General features: G+C 40.3%; 1 protein-coding gene across 1 annotated transcript in view; it reads right to left on the bottom strand.

The window, feature by feature from the left end:
- Positions 1 to 24866, bottom strand: part of VWC2 (von Willebrand factor C domain containing 2) — a gene marked incomplete at its 3' end in the record, with an annotated part of 115872 nt that overhangs the window by 16980 nt on the left and 74026 nt on the right. The gene's annotated exons all lie outside the window — the stretch shown is intronic.

Consider the following 24866-nt stretch of genomic DNA (forward strand, 5'->3'; position numbering starts at 1 on the left):
GATGCAAAAATACAATTTATTTTTAAGACAAGTTTCAACAAAGAATAGAAAAACTTAATCAGTTGCAGAGTATACCAAATAATAAAAACTTTTTAGTATTTGTTCATCCTTTCTAAATATATCTGTAAATTCAACTCCAGATATATATCTGTTTAATAATACAAAAATAAATTACTAATTATTTCAGTTAACATTATTATTATATAAAAACAATTTCAATCATTATTAAAAAAGGAGAAATTTCCCTTCACAAGCTTATTTATGGTTATGCTAATAGAAATCTAACCAAAGACATTTAGGGAAAATTGATACGTCCTAGAACAATATCATGGTGGTATGTTTCAAGGACACAGGCAAAGCATGACAGATGCAGACAATAAGAATGTCTTGAAGAAACTGTAGAGCAGAACAATTTGCACATGCGCCACCCCCAAATATGTCTCCTTGGCATGAGGATTGATTTAGGCTGATTATTTTGAAGACACAGAACGTCTTACATTTTTTCTTATTAGTTAATTAATTAATTAATTTAATTTTGGCTGCGTTGGTCTTTGTTGCTGTGCATGGGCTTTCTCTAGTTGCAGCGAGCAGGGGCTGCTCTTCGTTGTGGTGTGTGGGCTTCTCATTGTCATGGCTTCTCTTGTTGCAGAGCATGGGCTCTAGGCACGTGGACTTCAGTAGTTGTGGCTTGTGGGCTCTAGAGCGCAGGCTCAGTAGTTGTGGCACGCAGGCTCAGTAGTTGTGGCGCAAGGGCTTAGTTGCTCCACGGCATGTGGGATCTTCCCAGACTAGGGCTCGAAACTGTGTCCCCTGCATTGGCAGGCAGATTCTCAACCACTGCGCCACCAGGGAAGCCCAGAAGGTCTTTCTTTTTACCTCCCCCTTAGCTGCCTAAAGATCTGAGATAAAGGGACTGTCCTTGGAACAGAGTTATCAGCAGGGAGGGGTGTCTGCAAAGAATTGGGGTGAGGGGTGGGGAGGAACTGGCACAGCTCAGAGGCCAAAGTCCACTCTGTGTCCCACTGTCCCAGCAAATATTTGTTTACCAACATTTGCTTTTCCATCTCCATGTGAATGGCCTTCACCCCCTTTGAATTTCCAAGCCACTACTCCCAACATCCTCTTTCATCTTTAGCTGAAGACGGTATTTAAGATGAGGGCTTTGACCATTTTAGCAAGTTACTCAGTTTTCCTGGGTCTCTCCCATGTATACATATTATTAATTTTTTTTTATTTTCTCCAGTTAATCTCTCTCATGTCCATTTTACTCTTGGACCAGCCAGAAGAACTTAGAGGACATTTTCTTCCTCCCCAATAAAACTATGGGGCACATTTTGTGGGTCTCATCACACATATCTTGTAATTACATAACTAATTAGCTTCCTAATTATTTCCCAGGACAACCCACACAACTAAAACCATAACAGAAGAAGACAAAGGAACATAGAGGTACGATAGGGGTGGGGACAAATGAGCTCTTTATTTTTTAAACACTCTAATAATTCACCATTATTCCAGATTTCCTGTTACCCCAACTATAATTTCTGCTCTGGCCTTGTGAATGTCTCAAGTAGGACAAGCTGTATTGTCAGATGGGATGGAGTCGCTATGTAGGCAGGCAACACTCCAAAGATGTGAACTAGTAAAACAAAAAGAGAAAAAGACTTGGAGAGCTGGGGCCAAACTGGACTCTCCTCTCCTCAAGCTCATGTACCTTCACCTCCTGGGCCAGTTGCTCCTAAGGCCCCAGGACAACTGCACTCATGTGAAACAAAACTGGGTCCCAGGGCCCAAAAGAACCAGGACCAGGAATGGGTACTTCTGAGCAAGGCCTCAGCCCCCAAGGAACAGAAAAGGAGACAAGAAAGGTTGAAACATTTGAATGGATCAATTACCATAGGAAAGCTGGATAAAAAGTCTTACTATTCAAAAAAGATGCCAATGCCAGGTAAACTGATGGTTGATTTTAATGTAACCTTTAACCCTAGAGCTATTTAAACTATTCTGTCATAGGATAAAATAAAGCCCCCCAGTAATATCATGAAGCCAGAAAAACTTAAATTCCAAAGTCTAATAAAGATGGTAATGATGCACTGAGAAATGCAAGTATGGTTCAACATTAGAAAACTTATCAACATGTTTTATACTAATACCTATAAAAGCAAATCCTGTATCATATGAAGTCATTTGATAACATTTAGCAGATACTCTTAGTAAAACACTGCAAAGGCAGAAAAGCTCTTAAATAAAAGGAAAGCTGTTCAACAAAATCTAATGAGAGTTGTCCTCTTAAATGAGGAGGCACTAAAATCATTTCAGTTAAAATCAAGGACTTGGGGGCGGAGTCAAGATTGCACACGAGGAGGATGTGGAATTTGAGTCTCCGCACAACTAGGGTACCTACCAGGCACCCGTGGGGGACCATGGACACCTAAGGGGAAGGAAGGAACCCCAAGCGACTGGGTAGGATGTGGAGCATGGGGGGAGTGAAGGGAGAGGAGAAGTGGAGGTGGGACAACACTGGCACCCGTGAAGGGTGGCTGGGGGAGGGGAAGGGATCTCACACCTGAAGGGGGAAATTGGGGGACCATTGGGAGGGCAGAGGATCAAAAGGGAGCGTGGCCAGGTTTCCCCTGCCCAGGTGGACCCCCAGGAGCCTGCTGAGATCCCAGGCCTGATTCTCTGCCCACTGAAGGCCCCTCCCACCACGCGGGTCCTGAAGGAGAGGGAGGGAGGGAAGGGGGAGCAAAAGCAAAAGCCGGACCTCAGGGACTGGCACCCCTGAGGGGTGGCTGGGGGAGGGGATGAGTTCCTACACCCAGCGGGACCCACCCATGGTAAGGGGTCCAGCAGTGATGGGGGAGACCCTGGGGGAGATGGTGGGGGAGGGGAGTGAAGGAATGGAAGGGAACGGGGCCAGCGCTTTCCCTGTCCACTTAGGCACCAGGGAACCTACCAGGCTCCCGAGCTTAATACTCTGCTCTCGGAGCCTCCCTCCTACCAGGCAGAGCCCAAGCCCCGCCCCAACGCCCCCACCCAGAGCCCCACCTCTACACTCAGAGAACCCCTCCAACACGCTGGGCCTAAACCCCACCCACACACCCTCACTCAGGGCCCCACCTCCAAACTCCATAACTCCACACTCCAGAGGCCCTCCTTCCATGTCCTGCCACTCTCCTTCCACACAGGTCCTAAGTAGAGGCCCCGCCCCATGCCTGAACAACGCCCTGCTTAGGCCCCGCCCTCAGGGCCTTTTCTGGCTGCAGCTGCATGGGTTCTGAGACTAGGCCTCACCCCACACTCAAATGTCGCACCACCACCCGCCTAGATCCTGCCCCACCCAAAACCCCAACCCCTGCCTAAGTTCCACCTCCGCCTAAACTCTGCCCCCATAGCCAAGGCTTTATTATATTTTTTCATCTTTTACATTGGGGTTCTGTTTTCCTTAGTGGATTCATTGTTGTTGATTCATTTATATTTTTATTTTTTCTAATAAATCTTTTATTTTTCTAATTTTATTTTATTCTTTATACTTTGTTATTGTTCTCTTCTTTTGGTTTGTTCCCCACCCCAACCCCCATTTTTTTTTCCTCTGGTGTGGTTTTATTTTACCGTGTTGCAGTTGTTTCAATTGTATTTTTGTTTTTCCTAATATATTTTTTATCTTTCTAATTTTATTTTGTGTATTATTCTTTCTTATTGTACCACTCCTTTTTTTTCTTTTTCTTTCTCTTTTTTTTTCCTTTTTTTGCCACACCACACGTCTTGTGGGATCTTGGTTCCCAGGCCAGAGGTCCAGCCCGAGCTCATGTAGTGGGAGTTCTGAGTCCAAACTGCTAGATTAACAGAGAACTTCAAACCCCAGGGAATATTAATCGGAATGAGGCCTCCTGGAGGTCCTCATCTCAGCACCAAGACCTGGCTCTCTCCAACTGCCTGAAAACTCCAGTGCTGGACACCTCAGGCCAAACAACCCGTAAGAGAGGAATAGAGCCCCACCCATCAAAAAATAATGAAATGATAAAAAAAATACATTACAGATAAAGGAGCAAGGTAAAAACCTACAACACCATATAAATGAAGACACAATAGGCAACCTACCTGAAAAAGAATTCAGAGTAATGTTAATAAAGATGATCCAAAATCTTGGAAACAGGATAGAGAAAGTACAAGAGACATTTAACAAGGAACTAGAAGAACTAAAGAGCAAACAAACAGTGATGAACAACACAATAACTGAAATTTAAAACACTCTAGAAAGAATCAACAGCAGAATGACTGAGGCAGAAGAATGGATAAGTGACCTGGAAGATAGAATGGTGGAAGTAACCACTGGAAATGGTGGAAGTAACTGCTGCAGAGCAGAATAAAGAAAAAAGAATGAAAACAATTGAGGACAGTCTCAGAGACCTCTGGGACAACATTAAATGCACCAACATTCGAATTATAGGGGTCCCAGAAGAAGAAGAGCAAAAGAAAGGGACTGAGAAAATATTTGAAGAGATTATAGTTGAAAATTTCCCTAACATGGGAAAGGAAATAGTCAATCAAGTCCACAAAGCCAGAGAGTCCCATACAGGATAAATCCAAAGAGAAACATGTCAAGACACATAAAAATCAAACTAGCAAACATAAAATACAAAGAAAAATATTAAAAGCAGCAAGGGAAAAGCAACAAATAACACACAAGGGAATCCCCAGAAGGTGAACAGCTGATATTTCAACAGAATCTCTGCAAGCCAGAAGGGAGTGGCAGGACATATTTAAAGTGATGAAAGGAAAAACATATAACGAAGATTACTCTACTCAGCAAGGATCTCATTCAGATTTGATGGATAAATCAAAAGCTTTACAGACAAGCAAAAGCTAAAAGAATTCAGCACCACCAAACCAGCTCCACAACAAATGCTAAAGGAACTTCTCTAAGCAAGAAACACAAGAGGAGAAGAAAAAGACCCACAAAAACAAACCCAAATCAATTAAGAAAATGGTAATAGGAACATATATATTGATAATCACCTTGAATGTAAGTAAATGGATTAAGTGCTCCAACATAAAGACAGACACTGGCTGAATGGATACAAAAACAAGACTCTTATATATGCTGTCTACAAGAAACCCATTTCAGACCCAGGGACACATACAGACTGAAAGTGAGGGGATGGAAAAAGATATTCCATGCAAATGGAAATCAAAAGAAAGCTGGAGTAGCAACACTCATATCAGATAAAATAGACTTTAAAATAAAGACTGTTACAAGAGACAGGAAAGGACAGAACATAATGATCAAGGGATCAATCTAAGAAGAAAACATAATAATAATAAATATTTATGCATCCAATATAGGAGCACCTCAATACATAAGGCAAATGCTAACAGCCATAAAAGGAGAAATTGACAGTAACACAATAATAGTGGGGGACTTTAACACGCCACTTACACCAATAGACAGATAATTCAGAGAGAAAGTAAATAAGGAAATGCAAGCTTTAAATGACCCAATAGACCAGATAGAGTTAATTGGTACTTTTAGGACATTCCACCCAAAAGCAGAAGAATATACTTTCTTCTCAGTTGCACACAGAACGTTCTCCAAAGTAGATCACATTTTGGGTCACAAATCAAACCTTAGAAGATTTAAGAAAATTGAAATTGTATCAAACATCTTTGCCACCTACAATGCTATGATATTAGAAATCACTTTACAGGAGAGAAACAGTAAAAAATACAAATACATGGAGGCTAAACAGTGCACTGCTAGATAACCAAGAGATCACTGAAGATATCAAAGAGGAAATCAAAAATTACCTAGAAACAAATGACAATGAAAACACGATGATCCAAAACCTATGGGATGCAGCAAAAGCAGTTCTAAGAGGGAAGTTCATAGCAATTCAAGCTCACCTTAAGAAACAAGAAAAATATCAAATAAACAATCTATCTTACATCTAAAGCAACTAGGAAAAGAAGAACAAAGAAAACCCAAAATTAGTAGAAGGAAAGAAATCATAAAGATCAGAGAAGAAATGAATGAAATAGAAACAAAGAAAACAATAGTAAAGATCAATAAAACTAAAAGCTGGTTCTTTGAGAAGATAAACAAAATTGATAAACCTTTATCCAGACTCATCAAGAAAAAAAGGGAGAGGACTCAAATCAATTATACTGGAAATGAAAAAGGAGAGATTACAACTGACAATGCAGAAACACAAAACATCATAAGAGATCATACAAGTAATGATATGCTAATAAAATGGACAACCTGGAAGAAAAGGACAAATTCTTAGAAAAGTACAACCTTCCAAGATTGAACCAGGAAGAATTAGAAAATATAAACAGACCAACTACAGGTAATGAAATTGAAAATGTATTTAAATATCTTCCAACAAACAAAAGTCCAGGACCAGATGGCTTCACGGCCGAATTCTATCAAACATTTAGAGAAGAGTTAACACATACCCTTCTCAAACTCTTCCAAAAATTGTAGAGGGAGAAACACCCCTACACTCGTTCTATAAGTCACCATCTCCCTGATACCAAAACCAGACAAAGATATCGCAAAAAAAGAAAAATATACACCAATATCACTGATGAACATAGATACAAAAAGCCTTAACAAAATATTAGCAAAGAGCATCCAACAATACATTAAAAGGATCAAGTGGGATTTATCCCAGAGATGCAAGGTTTCTTCAATATACGCAAGACAACCGATGTGATACAACATATTAACAAATTAAAACCAAATGATCATCTCAATAGATGCAGAAAAAGCTTTTGGCAAAATTCAACACCAATTTATGATAAAAACTCTCCAGAAAGTGTGCACAGAGGGAACCTACCTCAACATAATAAAAGCCGTGTATGACAAACCCACAGCAAACATCATTCTCAATGGTGAAAAACTGAAAGTGTTTCCTCTAAGATCAGGAACAAGACAAGGATGTGCACTCTTGCCACTATTATTCAACATAGTATTGGAAGTCCTAGCCACAGCAATCAGAGAAGAAAAAGAAATAAAAGCAATACAAATTGGAAAAGTAGTAAAACTGTCACTGTTTGCAGATGACATGATACTATACATAGAAAATCCTAAAGATGCCACCAGAAAACTACTAGAACTAATCAATGCATTTGGTAAGGTTGCAGGATACAAAATTAATGCACAGAAATCCCGTGCATTCCTATACACTAATAACAGAAGATCAAAAAGAGAAATTAAGGAAACAATCCCATTTTCCATCGCAACAAAAAGAATAGAATACCTAGGAATAAACCTACCTAAGGAGGCAAAAGACCTGTGCTCAGGAAACTATAAAACACTGATGTAAGCAATCAAATATAACAAAAACAGATGGAGAGATATACCATGCTCCTGGATTGGAAGAATCAATATTGTGAAAATGACTATACTACCCAAAGCAATCCACAGGTTCAATGCAATCCCTATCAAACTACCAATGACATTTTTCACAGAACTAGAACAAAAAATTTCACAATTTGTATGGAAACACAGAAGACCCTGAATAACAAAAGCAATCTTGAGAAAGAAAAATGGAGCTGAAGGAATCAGGCTCCCTGATTTCAGACTATACTACAAACCTACAGTAATCAAGACAGTATGGTACTGGCACAAAAACAGAAATATAGATCAATGGAACAGGACAGAAAGCCCAGAGATAAACCCATGCACATATGGTCACCTTATCTTTGATAAAGGAGGCAAGAATATACAATGGAGAAAAGACAGCCTCTTCAATAAGTGGTGCTGGTGAAACTGGACAGTTACACATAAAATAATAAAATTAGAACACTCCCTAACATCATACACAAAAATAAACTCAAAATGGATAAAATACCTAAATGTATGGCCAGACACTATAAAACTTTTAGAGGAAAACATAGGCAGAACACGGTATGACATAAATCACAGCAATATCCTTTTTGACCCACCTCCTAGAGAAATGGAAATAAAACCAAAAATAAACAAATGGGACCTAATGAAACTTCAAAGTTTTTGCACAGTAAAGGAAACCACAAACAAGACGAAAAGACAACCCACAGAATGGGAGAAAATATTTGAAAATGAAGCAAGTGACAAAGGATTAATCTCAAAAATATACAAGCAGCTCATGCAGCTCAATAATAAAAAAACAAACAACCCAATCCAAAAATGAGCAGAAGACCTAAATAGACATTTCTCCAAAGAAGACATACAGATTGCCAGCAAACGCATGAAAGGATGCTCAACATCACTAATCATTAGAGAAATGCAAATCAAAACTACAATGAGGTATCATCTCACAGAGGTCAGAATGGCCATCTTCAAAAAATCTACAAACAATAAATGCTGAAGAGGGTGTGGAGTAAAGGGATCACTCTTGCACTGCTGCTGGGAATGTAAATTGATACAGCCATTATGGAGAACAGTATGGAAGTTCCTTAAAAAGCTAAAAATAGAACTACCATACCATCCAGCAATCCCACTACTGGGCATATACCCTGAAAATAGCATAATTCAAAAAGAATCATGTACCACAATGTTCATTGCAGCACTATTTACAATAGCCAGGACATGGAAGCAACCTAAGTGTCCATCAACAGAGGAATGGATAAAAAGATGTGGCACATATATACAATGGAATATTACTCAGTCATACAAAGAAATGAAACTGAGTTTTTTGTAGTGAAGTGGATGGACCTAGAGTTTGTCATAAAGAGTGAAATAAGTCAGAAAGAGAAAAACAAATACTGTAAGCTAACACATATATATGGAATCTAAAAAAAAAAAATAAAGTTCTGAAGAAACTAGGGGCAGGACAGGAATAAAGACGCAGACATAGAGGATGGACTTGAGGACACGGGGAGGGGGAAGGGTAAGCTGGGACCAAGGGAGAGAGTGGCATGGACATATATACACTACCAAATGTAAAATAGATAGCTAGTGGGAAGCAGCTGCATAGTACAGGGAGATCTGCTTGGTGCTTTGTGACCACCTAGAAGGGTGGGATAGGGAGGGTGGAAGGGAGATGCAAGAAGGAGGGGCTATGGGGACATATATATATGTATAGGTGGTTCACTTTGTTATACAGCAGAAACTAACACAACAAAGTAAATCAATTATACTCCAATAAAGATGTTAAAAAATGTAGTAAACAGCTTGGAATATCATTATAAAACTGCCGAGAAACAAATAAACAAACAAATGAAAATAATGAAATACAAAATCTTTATATCAACCAGAGAAAAATAGAGCAAAAAGCTGCCTGATTGTAAAGTTGAACACTGGGAATCAAAAACAATGAAAAAAATGTCTTCAGAATTTTGAAAGAAAATGACAGTTAAAATAGAGGATACACTGAGGAAACATGATTTAAAAATTCTTTACATAACTTCAAGAAGACTTTTTGAGGTTTCACATATACGTGAGATCATGCAGTATTTGTGAAAGACCATTTCAAATGAACATGTACTGTGGAAATTCATTACCACCAGGCCCTTACTTACAGGCAATCTTCAAGGAGAAAAATTAGTTTCCCAGAAGGAGCTCAGATTGGCAGACACTCAAAAGAACAGCAAAATCATAAATATGCGAGTTAATATAAATGATCATTGTAGGAAGAAAATGACAATATTAATGTATTGCTGTACATGCAACAAAGTTGGAGGCATCATGTTTCCTGATTTCAAAGCATATTACAAAGTTATAATAATCAAAACATACTGGTATTGGCACAGAGAGTGACATATGGACCAATGGAACAGATTGAAGAGTCCAGAAATAAACCCACACATATATGCTCAACTTATCTTCCACAAAGGCATGAGAATACGCAATGAAAAAAGGATCATCTCTCCAATAAATGGTGTTGGAAAAACTTGAATTACACATGCAAATGGATAAAGCTTGACCACTGACTTAAGGTAAATCCTGACTTGAAGGTAAAACCTGAAACCATAAAACTCCAATAAGAAAACTTAGGTTAAAAAGTTCCTTGACAGCGGTCTTGGCAATGATTTGTTGGATGTAACACCAAAAGCACCGGGGGGAAAAAAGCAAGAATAAACACTGAGACTATATCAAATTGAAAAATTTCTACACAATAAAGGAAACAACAAGATGAAAACACAACATACAGGATGGAAGAAAATGCTTGCAACCCATATTTCCAATAGGGGTTTAATATCAAAAATTTGTAAGGAACTTATACAACTCTGCAGCAAAAACAAACAGATGACCCAATTTTAAAAACTGGCAGAGGACAGGAACAGACACTTTTTTAAAGAAGGAATACAAATGGCCAAGAAGTACATGAAAAGATGCTCAACATCACTAATCATCATCAAATCCATGATGAGATATCATGTCACATCTGATAGGATAGCTATTCTTAAAAAAAAATTAAGTGTTGACAAAGGTGTGGAAAAAGAAAGGGAACACTTGTGCACTGTTGGTGGGAATGTAAATTGATACAAATGCTAGGGAGAACAGTATAGAGGTTCCTCAAAAAATTTAAAATAGTACTGTCATATAATCCAGTAATCCCACTTCTGGGTACATATCCAAAGGAAATAAAATCACTATCTCAAGAAATACCTGCACTCTCATGTTCACTGTTATCATTATTCACAATATCCAACATAAGAATCAACCTAAGTGGTTATTGATGGATGAATGGATAAAGAAAATGTGATATATATACAATGGAATACTACTTAGTCTTAAAATAAAAGGAAATCCTGCCATTTACAACAGCATGGGTATAACTAGATGATACTATGCTAAGTCAAATAAGCCAGACACAGACAAATACAGCATGATCTCATATGTGAAATTTCAAAAAGTAGAACTCATGGAAGCAAAGAGCAGAATTTTGGTTCTGCTGGAGGGGATGGGAAATGGGGAAGTGTTGGTCAAAGGGTACAAACTCCCAGTTATAAGATAAGTTCTGGAGATCTAATGTAGAGCATGGTGACTATAGTTAATAATAAAGCACTGCATATTTGTGATGTATCTTAAGTGTTCTCACACACACACAAAAAAAAAAACCAACAAGGTGACCGTGTGAGGTGATGGAAAACTTGAGCTAATGGAGGGGGAAGACAATAAAAGACCCCCAGACAGCCAAAAAGAAATCAAGAAAGGAGAGGAAAATCTACTCCAAATGATATAGGATACAGGATGCTGACCCCCATGACATAGGAATACACATTCTTTAACTACACTCACAAAACTCAGAGCACATTCCAGGGGAGGGGAAGCAGATGGAGCAGGCACAAGTGCCCACCAGTGGTGGCGGGAAATGTTGGAGGCACCTTTGGAGACCAGCACCTGTTTCAAAATGATACTAATAAAGGCTTGCATAAAAGCAGCCAATGCCTGAAAGTGATGGTGACTCTCCAGGGTATAAGTTAGGACCAGATATGAGGTTCTCTCTGTTCTCCCTCCCTGATGGATAAATCACAGCAACTACACACCAGAATTGGTCCATCCATGAGTCTGGATTTTGTTCATGGTAAGGCCTAACAGAGGAAGGCAAAGGATGAGTGGATGAACACGTGACTCGGCGAATATCTCTGAGCACCAACTCTGTGCCAGGAAAGAGCCACGTCCTTCTTCCCAATGTATTTTCTCATTGGATTTTCACACCACAGTGAGGGATGCCGGCAGCAACATCTTTCCTCCCGCTTCCTTCTGGCATCACCTCTCATTCTGGCAGAATCTGACATACAAATAGTTCTTCAACTCCAGGGTGTCCTAAGGAATAAATGTGGTTAAATGCATTTGAACCCGCCAAACCTGTCGGAAGGAATTGGGCCAAACCACCGTGAAATGGGCACACCAGAAGCATCACACTGATAAATTTAGACTTTGTGTTTTAAGTTGACTTGGCAGGTTGTGTCATACTCCTTAGATATGAAGGCTGAGCAAATAACGGAACTCTACCACTGTAATTAAGAGAATCGTTTTCAAGCTGATTAAGCTGTATTTACGCATACCAAATGAAGCTGTGTTGACAGGTAATGATTGAATACAGAAACAGGCTGTCAGGAGAAAGGGAGGAAGAAGGCGGATCTGAAGATGGGATAAAATGTCAAGGCTTCTGAAAAGGAAATTCTTACCCTGATCCCACCCTGCAGCTGTTCTTTGTTAATGCTCATATACTTTCTCCAAATAGGTTATTTAGTTGAAGTTCTAAGTTAAATATGAATTAGGTAAAAAGCATATCCCTGAATACACCTTGAGAATTACCTTATATTTAGATATGAGTTTGTGGTCTTAGAAGAGCTTTTACACACGTTTGATTATTTTTAGAACTCTGTGAAGCAGGTGCCATGGTCCCACTTTACAGATGTGGAAACTGAGGCTCATGGCTCTTAAGTGACTCGTCAGAGGTGTCAACCACAGGTGGCAAGGAGAAAAATCAAAATCTGGACTTTTAAGTGAAAATCATATGTATTTTCCATTGCATCAACCATAACTGCTCCCCATGTGGAAAAGTGCCTCTCTCCCCGTATTTTCTAATTTTCTTGGACAGTACATCTTAGTGTCCTTCCACATAGACACGACTTAGTCAACCACTGACCCTGGAGCCCAGGTCCTCACCGATTACTCACACTCCTGAGACAGCTTCCATATAAATTGTGGCCTACAAAGTGGATTATTTCCTTAGAATGAACTTCTAGAAGTAGAATCCAGATCACACATTCTAAACGTTTCTAATACTTTACATACATTGTCAAGTGGTGTATGGTTTCACGTTCTTGGTGCAGAGGATGGTGCCTGAGCACACACAACACTGGTGCCTCTAGTTGTTAGCTGTTGTAGAAAATGCCAGACTGAAAACCCCGGGCGTGGTTCCTGTCCTGGTGGGTTAGGGTTAGGGTTAGGGTGACACATACTATGGACACCGACGACAGCAAGAGGTACTGTCTGGGTGTTCTGACCTGGGCCGGGCAGGGGTCCAGGCACTAAATACATATAAGTGATGCCACCCTCATCCTGTCCCATCAGATGCACACGACTCCCTCACTGTGCAGAAGAGGAGGTGGGTATAGGGGTAACGTGGTGACCCTGGGCCCCAGAGCTAAGAAGGAAGGGTGCGTATTCCCTGCATTCGGAGTCTCCTTCGATTAATGGAATAATCGCTCAGACGGGTGTCCCACCCCAGGGAGCTCCCCAGGGACACGGCTTTCCTAGACTGTTGCTAGCTCAGTGCAGGGGTCCCACGTCGTGAGTGGGCTGGATCCAAACACTTGTACCTTTCCCTGTTATTTAAGTTCATCAAAAACTTTTCTTGGGCTTCCCTGGTGGCGCAGTGGTTGAGAGTCCGCCTGCTGATGCAGGGGACACGGGTTCGAGCCCTGGTCTGGGAGGATCCTTCATGTCGCAGAGCAACTAGGCCCGTGAGCCACAACTACTGAGCCTGCGCGTCTGGAGCCTGTGCTCCGCAACAAGAGAGGCCGCGATAGTGAGAAGCCCGCGCACCGCGATGAAGAGTGGCCCCCGCTCGCCACAACTAGAGAAAGCCCTGGCACAGAAACGAAGACCCAACACAGTAAAAATAAATTAATAAATTAATAAACTCCTACCTCAATGTCTTCTTTAAAAGAAAAAAACAAACAAACAAAAAACCCCAAAACTTTTCTTTTCTTAGAAACAATATCATAAATAGTTTCTAGCCTTGTCTCCAAAACTTATTTTACCCATCTGAAATGACACTAGAATGATAAAACTATTTCAACCACATCTTTGCACAATTTAAAGCTCATTTCCATAGGAAATGGGAATTCCAGGAATCTGGCCCCCTCCTACAAAGGGGGGCGGGTGGAGGGCAGGAATCTTCAGCAGAGGTCAGGCTGGAAAAGGATGGCTCACTCGCATCATCCCATGTCGCTTAGAAGGAAGGTGGTCTGGCCCAGGGCTGCCAATGGGGTCGCTCCATGTGTACAGTGAATTTATAAATCCCAGAAAAGAGAACAGAAAACCATAAATGCCACAATCCTCCCACCCAGACCTAGCAACTCTATCAGCTTCTAATTGTTTTACGTGTATGTGTGGGTGTGTGCAGTTATTTGATTTTGGAACTTTGGCTACAACACCCAGGGTGAGGGTCTCTTCTGCCCATGAACTCCAATGCCATTCTTTGCCCTTCCCCAGAGAAAACCTGTATCAATCTACGCTGTGTGTGCTCTGGCTCGATCAACAAAACTACACACACACACACACACACACACACACTCCCATCACAATAGTGCATTGATTTTAATCTGTTGGATTTTACATTTAAACAAGCATATTGTAATATATAATACTATCAGAACTTGCTTTTTAAATTTTTACTTGGTTATATGTTTGACATTTCTCCATGTTGACATAAGTTCAAATTCTGTAGAGTGGTACATTATATGAAAGAATGGACCATAATGAACATATCCATTCTTTTACTGATGGCCACTACGTAGACTGTTTCCATTTTCTGTGTTGTTAAAAACAATGACTTAACAAATATACTTGTTCATGTCTCCTTGTACAAAATCCATGAGGGCCTCTATGTACCCAGAATCAGAAACGCACGATCATTGCACATTGCCTTGCTATACATACACATTTACAATTTTAAAATATTCTGCCAAATGTTTTCCCAAAGCAGCTCTTCCGCTGCACGTTCGCCCCAGCTGTCTGCAGCATTGTTCCCCCACCCAGAGCCAAGTTGTTACTCTCATTCTTCGAAATAATGGGTGAGAATTAGCTTTCTTCTGTATTGTTTTGCGTTCCCAAAAAAACTACTCAGGTGGAACACTGTTGCATATAATTCTGGTCATCAATATCTCCTTTCTGCTCCTGCCCTTTTCCCAAATATTTCTTCTTACTAATTTAGGGTTTAATTCATTTTGGATACCAAATCCTTATTTTCATGGAATTTTTGTATTTTATTACAGAAAAATATTACATATATTTTTTATCTTGATTGAGAAAAAATTCACCACCCCTTATGCTACAGATTCTCATAGACTGAATGACTATTTTTCACATGTGGAGTCCTAAACCACCTGGGATTGGTGTTTTCATACAGGATGAGACTCTCTGAGCACCAGGGATTAGAGCACCAGCACCAGGCACCGGCAGCTGCCCTTATGGGCCTTTCTTTCTCTGGGTTCCAGCGGGGACCCCGGGCTGGGATGGGCTGAGCCAGGAAGTCTCTATACTGCAATATCCCCACTCCTGTCTCTTAAAAATCACCATTTTGTAAATCTTTTTCTTTTGGGATGTTCCTGCGAATCTTTCCTTCCTGCAGATGCTTTTCTGGCTGAGGTGCATCTTCTCTACATCTTTCAGCCGTAATCTGAGGGGGTCACACGGTCTTGGCTCTTGTAAATGTAAAAACGCCTTCACTTCGGCCTTATTCTCAAAAGAGAGTTTTAATCACTAATGACTTTTAGTTTACAATTCTGTCCTCACCGCACTTTCAAAAATTTAAAATGTGTGTTGCCTGTTCACGTCCATTATTGTTGAGGGCACGATGATGTCACTTTTGATTGTTGGTGTTTTATAGGGACCTGCACTTTCTCTCTGGGGCTTTTCAGGAATCTCTTCTGCTGCAGCATCACTGGGATGCAGCTGGGTGTCCTAGCCGGACACGTGGTGGACCCTGTGAAGTGAAGACCTCGCATCTGTCAGCACTTCTCAAAGCTCCTTCATCAGTTGCCCCTCTGCCTCAACCCATCCCTCCCCCTTCACTAAGGGAGGCACTTGTCACTAGGCAATTGGAATTTTACTTTCAATGACCATGTATTTCACTTGTAGCCTTTTTTTTTTTTTTACTTCTTTCTATATCTTAACTACGTTTTCTGTTTCATAGTCTGCTGTTCTTTAGACGTGTTATTCTTTCATTAGTTTTAGTTTTGTTTAGTTTTATTAATTTCTCCTACACCTTGTCTTATTCTTTCTTGTCTCCTTTCCTCCCTCCTTTTCCCCCTCTCTGTCTCTGTCTATGTATATATGCACATATATGTGTGTTTGGGGGTGTAATTTCCCTTAAGCCTGATTATAAAATGCATTCTACTTCCTGTGGTCTCTACTTGTTTTGAAGAAACCATTGATTTGTTTCAATTTTTTCCCCCTTAACTAATCTAAATCCCCTGCCTCGCATTTGCATAAACCAAGTTATCACCCTAATGTGTTTCCTTCCATAACAGTCCATTCTCACATCATATAGGAACAAAATGAATCAAAACATATAGAGTTTTGTTTGTTTGTTTGTTTTGGTTTGGTTTTGTCCATGCCACGCAGCATGCAGGATCTTATTTCTCCAACCAGGGATCAAACCTGTGCCCCCTGCAGTGGAAGCACTAACCACTGGAACACCAGGGAAGTCCCTAGAGGTTTCTGTTTTGTTTTGTGCAATGCCTCTCTTAGGAAAAACAACTTTTCTCTTTCTTATTTTTCTACCTAAAAACACATCGTGGAAACTCCACCAAGTAACTCATCTATCACTATCATCTCTTTTAATCACTCATGAATGGATGCACCATATTTCTTTCAGTTTTTCCATTACAGATGAGCATTCACCATAAGTCCTTATTTTCTCTGATTACAAGCAATGACATAATAATAATAATAAACCCATGGCACAGACCACCACATGCTGGGGTTTTCACTGCATGGTGGTCCCAAGGGTTGAACTGTTGGATTGAAAGGTACGAAATTTCAGCTCTAGGCAACCACACTCTCCTATTTACCCTGAAGGCAGTAAAAAGTCTCATTAAGATACCAGCAATAGATACCACCACTCACTTTTATTTTTGCTACTCTTTTATTTATTTATTTATTTGGTTGTGCCAGCACTTAGTTGCAGCAGGCCAGCTCCTTAGTTGTGGCATGTGAACTCTTGGTTGCGACACGCATGCGGGATCTAGTTCCCTGACCAGGAATCAAACCTGGGCCCCCTGCATTGGGAGTGCAGAGTCTTAACCACTGCGCCACCAGAGAAGTCCCTACTACTCAAATCTTGCTATAAATTGATACTGTATTTCTTGATCACTTTAGTTTAAAAATACCTTTTTCATGTCCATTTTGGAATGTTCCATTCTCTCGACATCCTTAGGGGCAAATCTCCAATTTGTTGGTTCTGTAGTTTATTTTTCATGGCTTTGTAGTTTTTTAGTATGTTTTATCATTTTTGATAAAAACTCATATTCCAAAGGAGTTTTCTTCTAAAAAAGCCCAACTTATATCCTGGAGCAGTTTCATGGTCACTTTGCCCTTGCACTAGAGAGTTCACCTGTTATTAATCAGTTTTTTGATAGTTTCTTGAATTAAGTTTCCCCCATAAAGATCATTATGAAAAGAAGTGGTTCTAACTTCCTGCCTTGAGGGTGACTCTTACCCAATCATGACTTACTATGCATAATGTATTTTCACCAGTCTACATTGATGGGGGAAATTTTCTGTTATTTACTCATAGTACTGTCATGGTTTCCCAGCTCTTGTTTTGAAAGGGGAAGCTACTCTGACCTTCTAGATGCACATGGGAGCTGCAGCCTCAGCTCACCTGTGCAGGTGTGAAAATCTCAACCCTTAAGACATGCCTTATCCTTTATTACTTAAGTAACTGTCACCACTATCATTTACTCATCTTTTTACAATTTTCAGTTTTCTATATAGTAGAATATACAAATGTTACAGGTTCATGAATATTTACACATGTACATACTTGTGAAGCTACCACCCTGGTCATAATATACAAGGTTTTCTATGTCCCCCCAAAATTCCCTAATGCCCCTCACTGCTATGGCACTATTCTCTATTCTCTCACCATCCATTAGTTATCTTGTTCTTGAACTTCAAATAAATAGAATCATAGATTACGTACTCTTTTGTTAAGGCTTCTTTTATTCAGCATACTATTTTTGAGACTCAACCCCTGTCTTGCATATAAGAAGTAGTTGATTCCTTTTGATAGCTGAGTGGTTCTCTGCTGTATGAATGTGCCATAGTTTTTAATCCATTCTCCTCTTGATGGGTGCTGAGGCTATTTCCAGTTTGGGGCTATTCTGACTAAAGCAGATGCGTACACTTTTATAAACATCTTTTGGTGACACATGCACTGTTTCTCTTGGGTGTGTATCTAGGAGGAGAACTGTGTGCATGGGGAGGCATGGGGTTAAGTTTGCCACATCAGGTTAGGAGAGCACCAGGTGCTTTTCTATAGTAATCCAAACAGTAAGGTATTGGCACAAAAACAGACACATGGATCAGTGGAACAGAACAGAGAGCCCAAATATAAACCCACACACCTACGGTCAACTAATCTTTGACAAAGGAGGCAAGAATATACAGTAGAGACAAGACAGTCTCTACAGCAAGTAGTGCTGGGAAAGTTGGACAGCTACAGGTAAATCAATGAAATTAGAACATTTCCTCACACCATACACAAAAATAAACTCAAAATGCATTAAAAACTTGAACAGGAGACATGACACCATAAAACTCCTAGAAAAGAACATAGGCCAAACATTCTCTGACATAAATCATACCAATGTTTTCTTAGTCTCCGAAGGCAATAGAAATAAAAGCAAAAATAAACAAATGGGACCTAGTCAAACTTACAAGCTTTTGCACAGCAAAGGAAACCATAAACAAAATGAAAACACGACCTACCAACTGGGAGAAAATATTTGCAAATGATACAACTGGCAAGGTCTTAATCTCCAATAAATACAAACAGCTCATACAGCTTAACAACGGCAACAAAAAACAACCCAATCAAAAAATGTGCAGAAGACCTAAATAGACACTTCTCCAAAGAAGACATACAAATGGCCAACAAGCACATGAAAAGATGCTCAAATCACTAATTACTAGAGAAATGCAATCCAAAACTACAATGAAGTACCACATCGCACCAGTCAGAATGGCCATCATCAAAGAGTCTACAAATAAATGCTGGAGAGGGTGTGCAGAAAAGGCAACCCTCCTACATTCTTTGTGGGAATGTAAATTGGTGCAGCCACTACAGAAAACAGTATGGAGGTTCCTCAAAAAGCTAAAAATAAAGCTTCCATATGATCCAGCAATCCCACTCCTGGGCATATATCCAGACAAAACCCTAATCCAAAAAGATACATGCACCCCAATGTTCATTGCAGTACTATTTACAATAGCTGAGACATGGAAGCAACCTAAATGCCCATTGACAGATGAATGGATAAAGAAGAAGTGGTATATATATATATATATATATATATGAATATTACTCAGCCATTAAAAAGAATAAAATAATGCCATTTGCAGCAACATGGATGGACCTAGAGATCAGCTTGCTAAGTGAAGTAAGTCAGACAGAAAGACAAATATCATATGATATCACTCATATGTGGAATCTAAAATATGACACAAATGAACCAGAAACAGACTCACAGACACAGAGATCAAACTCGTGGCTGCCAAAGGGGAGGGGACGGGAGGGAGGAAAGGATTGGGAGTTTGGGATGAGTAGATGCAAACTACTATATAGAGAATGGATAAAAACAAAGTCATACTGTATAGCATAGGGACCTATATTCAATATCCTGTGATAAACCATTATGGAAAAGAATATGAAAAAGAATAGATATACATATGTATAACTGAATCACTTTGCTATAGAGTAGAAATTAACATAACAATGTAAATCAACTATATTTACATTTTTTAAACTTTAAAAAATAGAGAGAGAACACTCCAGCTGCTTTACCTCCTTGCTATCACTTTCTATCAACAGGCTTCTTAATTTTCAACAGTGTGGGGAAGAACATATCCTTTTTAAAGACTATCTTTTATTTTAACTCCTTTGACCAAAAGATATCAAAGTAAGGATTTAAAATTTTGCAAAAGGATCGATATAAAAATCTAAGCTATTTAAAACTTAGAAATAACCACGACACAGAGATTGTAGCACCTATCTTATAGTATCTGAGACCATTGTTTTTTCCTATCTGGAATTTTCCTACCCTAGTGTAGGCCTTAATTTTCAAAATCTTTCATCTATCTGGAATACTTTCTCCCACCTTCTCCACCTGGACAGGTGAACATAGCCTTTCAGACCCCTCGACCATGCCTCCCTGAGGCCCTTGGTGGCATAAGTCCTCCATCCACTGTGTTATTCACAAATGCTTAATTTACAGCAATTATAACGTGGAATTGTGGTCAATGTCACCTCTTCTCCTAAACTTCCAGATTACACCCACAACCTACTGCAGCATTTAAGCACCTAGCATTCCATGAATATTCACAGAAAAAATATGAATGAAAGAGTAAATGACCCCTCAGTTGTAGGGTTTTCAAAAATTCCTTGTCATTCAGAAAGATAAACAACTGTCATTTTCCTAATTTGTAGCTTATTCTTCTGGAAATTATATTCCTGAAAACCCTACATAAATTCGAGACAAGAAAACTTCCTTCCATATAATGCCTTTCTCTACCTCCCTACATGAGATTATTTAAATGATGCATGTGAATGCTTAGAAAAATTGCTCATAGGTGTATGATCAGCCACTTATGGCAACATTTGTAGGCATTTTCTCTACTAGGTGATTCTGATGTTTTATAAAATATAAACATAATCTACTTATAAACACAAGTAGACATAGTGGCCCTGAATTAGAGGCATGTCATCTCACAAACACTAATAAAGTGTTGTCATCAGCTGATTTGTGATCAAGGAAATAAACCACCAATTGATATTTTGAAATGTATGCAAAATTAATTTGGCAAAAGTGGATCAAACCTGGTGTCCACTTTAAAACAGAGAGTACATGTCTCCTACTAATTAAACCTAATCGTTCCCTAAGTTCTAGAGAATCCACGAACGTTACCTCAGAAGATAAGAACACAGTTATTGTAAGGGAAATGGATTATTACCTGAGTCCTTCTCCCCTTTGATGGAATTTTCCTGAAATAAAATCCATGCTGGTGTAGGCAGTAGGCACCTGAATCCACTTGGGCAGGGCTTCTGATCTTCCTGTCTCTGTACACGGGGCTTGGGATCATCCCCATGGTCTCAAGTTCATGGTTGATTGATAGGTGTACCTTAGGACCAGTCTCCTGTGTCCTCAGCCCAGAGCTCAGAAGAACCAGAGCTCAGAGAAGTGAGTGCCTCAGGCTATCTGTCCCTCAGGCACAGCCCAGGCCTCTGTGAGCCTTTAGCTGTCTATCCTTTCATTTATTTTTTAAAAATTTATTTTCCTAAAGTAGAGTTGATTTTCAATGTTGTGTTACTTTCTACTGTACAGCAAAGTGATTCAGTTATATATATATGTATGTTCTTTTTCATATTCTTTTCCATGATGGTTTATCACAGAATATTGAAGAGTTCCCCTTGCTTTACATTCATTTATTTTTAACAAACGAGTAGTAAGTGTCAGTACGTGGGGCATGTTTTATTTAGTGTGGTGCATCTTTTCCTGACACTTTTCTTAAACCAGGCTGTGCTCCCTCAACCCCTCCTGTCTGTGCCGGGCAGCAAATTTTGACACAAAAAAATTTAATGAGAACTCAGCCTGTCTCATTTTCTCCTAATTCTTCCTTCCCAGTGATCTCCAGGAGTGAAAATTCTTTAAATATGTATTTCAGTGATATCTTGGTCAATATCATTTCCCTGTGGAATTGTTAAAGGATGTGGGACAAATAAAGGCTCAATCTCTTCACAGGAAGTTGCTAAAATGAAAAAGTTTTCTTCCCACACTCTTCTGTATCCATTGGACCCTAGAGAGATGGCTCCAGGATATTTGCGGGACCACTGGGTATTGCCATTTAAATTTCATGAGCTATCTGTCTCTCCTCTGTTATAAGGATAATGATTTCTTGGTTCTGGATGATCCTTGCTCTTGGCTAAGGCTCACTTGGGGTCTCTCAGCAAGAGGAGGATTTCTGGATTTCTCTGTCCTCAGGGGGAAGGGGCTATGCCTCGCTGGCCCCTGCCCACTGGAACAACCCCAGGCTTGTTCCTGCCTCAGGATGTCCAAGTTGAAAGGAAGCAAATGCAGATCCAATCCAGCAACAGAGGGGCCAGCAGGTCCTAAAGCAGAGCTGCACTTTGCACAGAACCTCAGCTGCCAAGGTGGTGTTTACGACCATCCTGTGACGTAGCCACTCATATTTTATCCCCTCCTTCTAACGAATGAGGAAATACTAGCACCCCTGACATTGACACTGACTTGGAGAAAAAATGTACCTCTGCCTCCTTGGTCCCCCTGACAGGAAAGAGGTGAGCCAAAGAAGGAACTATTTGGCTTACAAGCAGAATTTAGAGCAAAAATGGGGAAGCCAGAACCTTCTGGACTTGAAAAATAAAAGTTTCACGTGTCCAATATCCCCAACTGGTAGAAAAGTCTCAAAGGAAGAAATGGCCTTGGAAAAAAACATAAAATCAAGGAATGACTGTAAGGTCTTTTATGAAGACCTAAGAAGGACTTCAGGTGGTGCCTCGTAGGGTCTTCGCTGGACAGAAGGCACTGAGGGTCACAAGGACATTGTGTCCCAGAACACAATGAGATGCTGCCCACAGTAGGGGATTCCTGGGCGCTGAGACCAGTGTGGTCCTGGATGAGAATTGGGAGGAGCTGGGAGGAGCTTGTTGCTTGAGTGTTGGAGGAGGGTGAGTCACTGGTGCTGAGGCTGGACGGGGCTGGACCACTGCCGGGACTGCCTGCTCTGCCGACATCTCTCCGGACCGCATCCCTGCAGGGTATCCACCAATCTGGTTCTCAGCTCACCCTGTGCCTTGCTTTGGACAATGAGACAGTAGGAAGTGATGCACAGGCAGGTTGAGGGCTGTCTTCTCCTGCTGCTTTGCAGAGCCCGGAGCCCCTCATGTGAAGAATCCTGGGCTACCTGCCTCCCCGATGGAGAGGGGCCACCATCCTTTTGTTTTGGCCACACTACGGGGCTTGCGCGATGTGGGATCTTAGTTCCGAGACCAGGGATTGAACCCGGGCCCTCTGCAGTGAAAGCACAGAGTCCTAACCACTGGACCACCAGGGAATTCCTGAGAGACCACCATTCTTAGAGGTCCTATTTTTTGTTTTAAACAATTGTAAAAGGTACATACTTTCGGTCATGTTTTCTAACTGAAACTTTTGTGTGTGTAGAAATATAATTGATGTTGTACATTGATTTTGTAAGAATATGAAGTTCAGAAAGAGGGGACTATTTTTACTGTGGACCATGGGGTAAGGAGAGACCTTTAAGAACACGCAGAGAGAAGCCCCACTGCCATCACCACCTGCAGAGTCATGAGCTACAGAAAATAAGTCTTACCTCGGCCACTGAACTTTGTGGTGGTCGGTTATGCAGCAAAAGCCAATTACTCAGTACTCATGTTATTCCCATTTTTCAGCTGAGAAAACTGTGGGCTGAAATTTTTAAGTAACTTATCAAAGATTACAAAATGGATGGGAGAGAATCCATGGTCTGATCCAAGGTAATCTGATTTCAGAGTCCAACTCATGAATCACCACCCATGGTCCCCTCTTCTTGAACTTCATAGTCTTACAAAATCAATTACATTTCTACACACAAAAAAAATTCAGGTAGAAAACACCACATAAAACATGTCTCACTTATAAAAGTTTAAAACAAAAAATAAGACCTTTAAGAATAAATAGAGAGTAGTGTCAGCAAGATGGCACACCGGGCAGCTCCACACTCCATTCCCCCACAGAAACATTGGAAAACAAGCAGGAACCATCAAAACCAATTTTGCTGGAACTGTTGACAACTTTCAAAGGTTTACAGGAACCAATGAATACTGAAGCCAGAAAGAGGCATTGTACAAATGGTAGAAAAGATCTGTGGTGTTTTAACTTGCCCTCCCCACCTCAGCTGCAGTGTGGAAGACTGCAGCTCACCTTCGCTGGGTGGGAACACAGCCCCTGGTTCCTGGAGCAGCAGAGCTGACTGTATTTGCACGTTACTGTGTGTGTCTGTTTGAAGTTGCCTGGGCCTACCTGAAGGAGACACACAAGGTCTCTGCTTCTGCTAGCTCAGAACCCACGAGGGCAGAAAAGCAGCAGACACTGTAAAGGACAATGAACCTGCAGCCACCGGGGTCAACAGATGACCCCTTTGCTGGATCAAAACATGACAGGCAACAGCCCACCTAGATCAAGGGAGTAGGAAGCTGGGAAGAGTTTATGTGGCATGTTAAGGTAATCAAAAGTGCGCATGCTCAAGGGGGTTCTAGAAAACCACACACATGCCCAGGGCAAGATACACGCTCAGAAAATTCCTGAAAGAACCCTAAGCTTTCATTGCAGTCTGATCCCTATGCTCAGCAGAAGCCCAGCTATGGACTGAAGTAGGGACCCAGCACAGACTGAGCCAGCCTGCAGAGGCTGTTTTTTTTTTTTTTTTTTTTCCATCTCTGTTCTCAGATAACATAGGAAATCCTGAAGAATCCACAAAAACGCTACTAGAGCTAATAATTGAACTCAGCAAAGTTGCAAGTTACAAGATCAACACACAAAAATCAGTTGTATTTCTAAACATCAGCAAACAATCTGAACAAGAAAAAAATGTAAGTTAGCAATTCCATTTATCTAAAAGGATAAAATATCTAGGAATAAATTTAACCAAGGATATGAAAAACTTGTTCACTGAAAACTATAAAACATTGCTGAAAGAAATTCAAGAGGATACAAATCAACAGAGAAAAATCCCATGTTCATGGCTTAGAAGACTTGATATTGCTAAGATGGCAACATTCTCCAAAAGAACCTACAGATACAACACAATCTCTATGAAAATTCCAACAGTTTTTTTTTTAAATAGAAATAGAGAGACAAACCTTAAATTCCTATGGAATTGCAAGGGATCCCAGCTA

Source organism: Hyperoodon ampullatus (genome assembly GCF_949752795.1).
Source record: "Hyperoodon ampullatus genome assembly, chromosome: 9".
In the NCBI taxonomy this organism is placed as follows: domain Eukaryota; kingdom Metazoa; phylum Chordata; class Mammalia; order Artiodactyla; family Ziphiidae; genus Hyperoodon; species Hyperoodon ampullatus.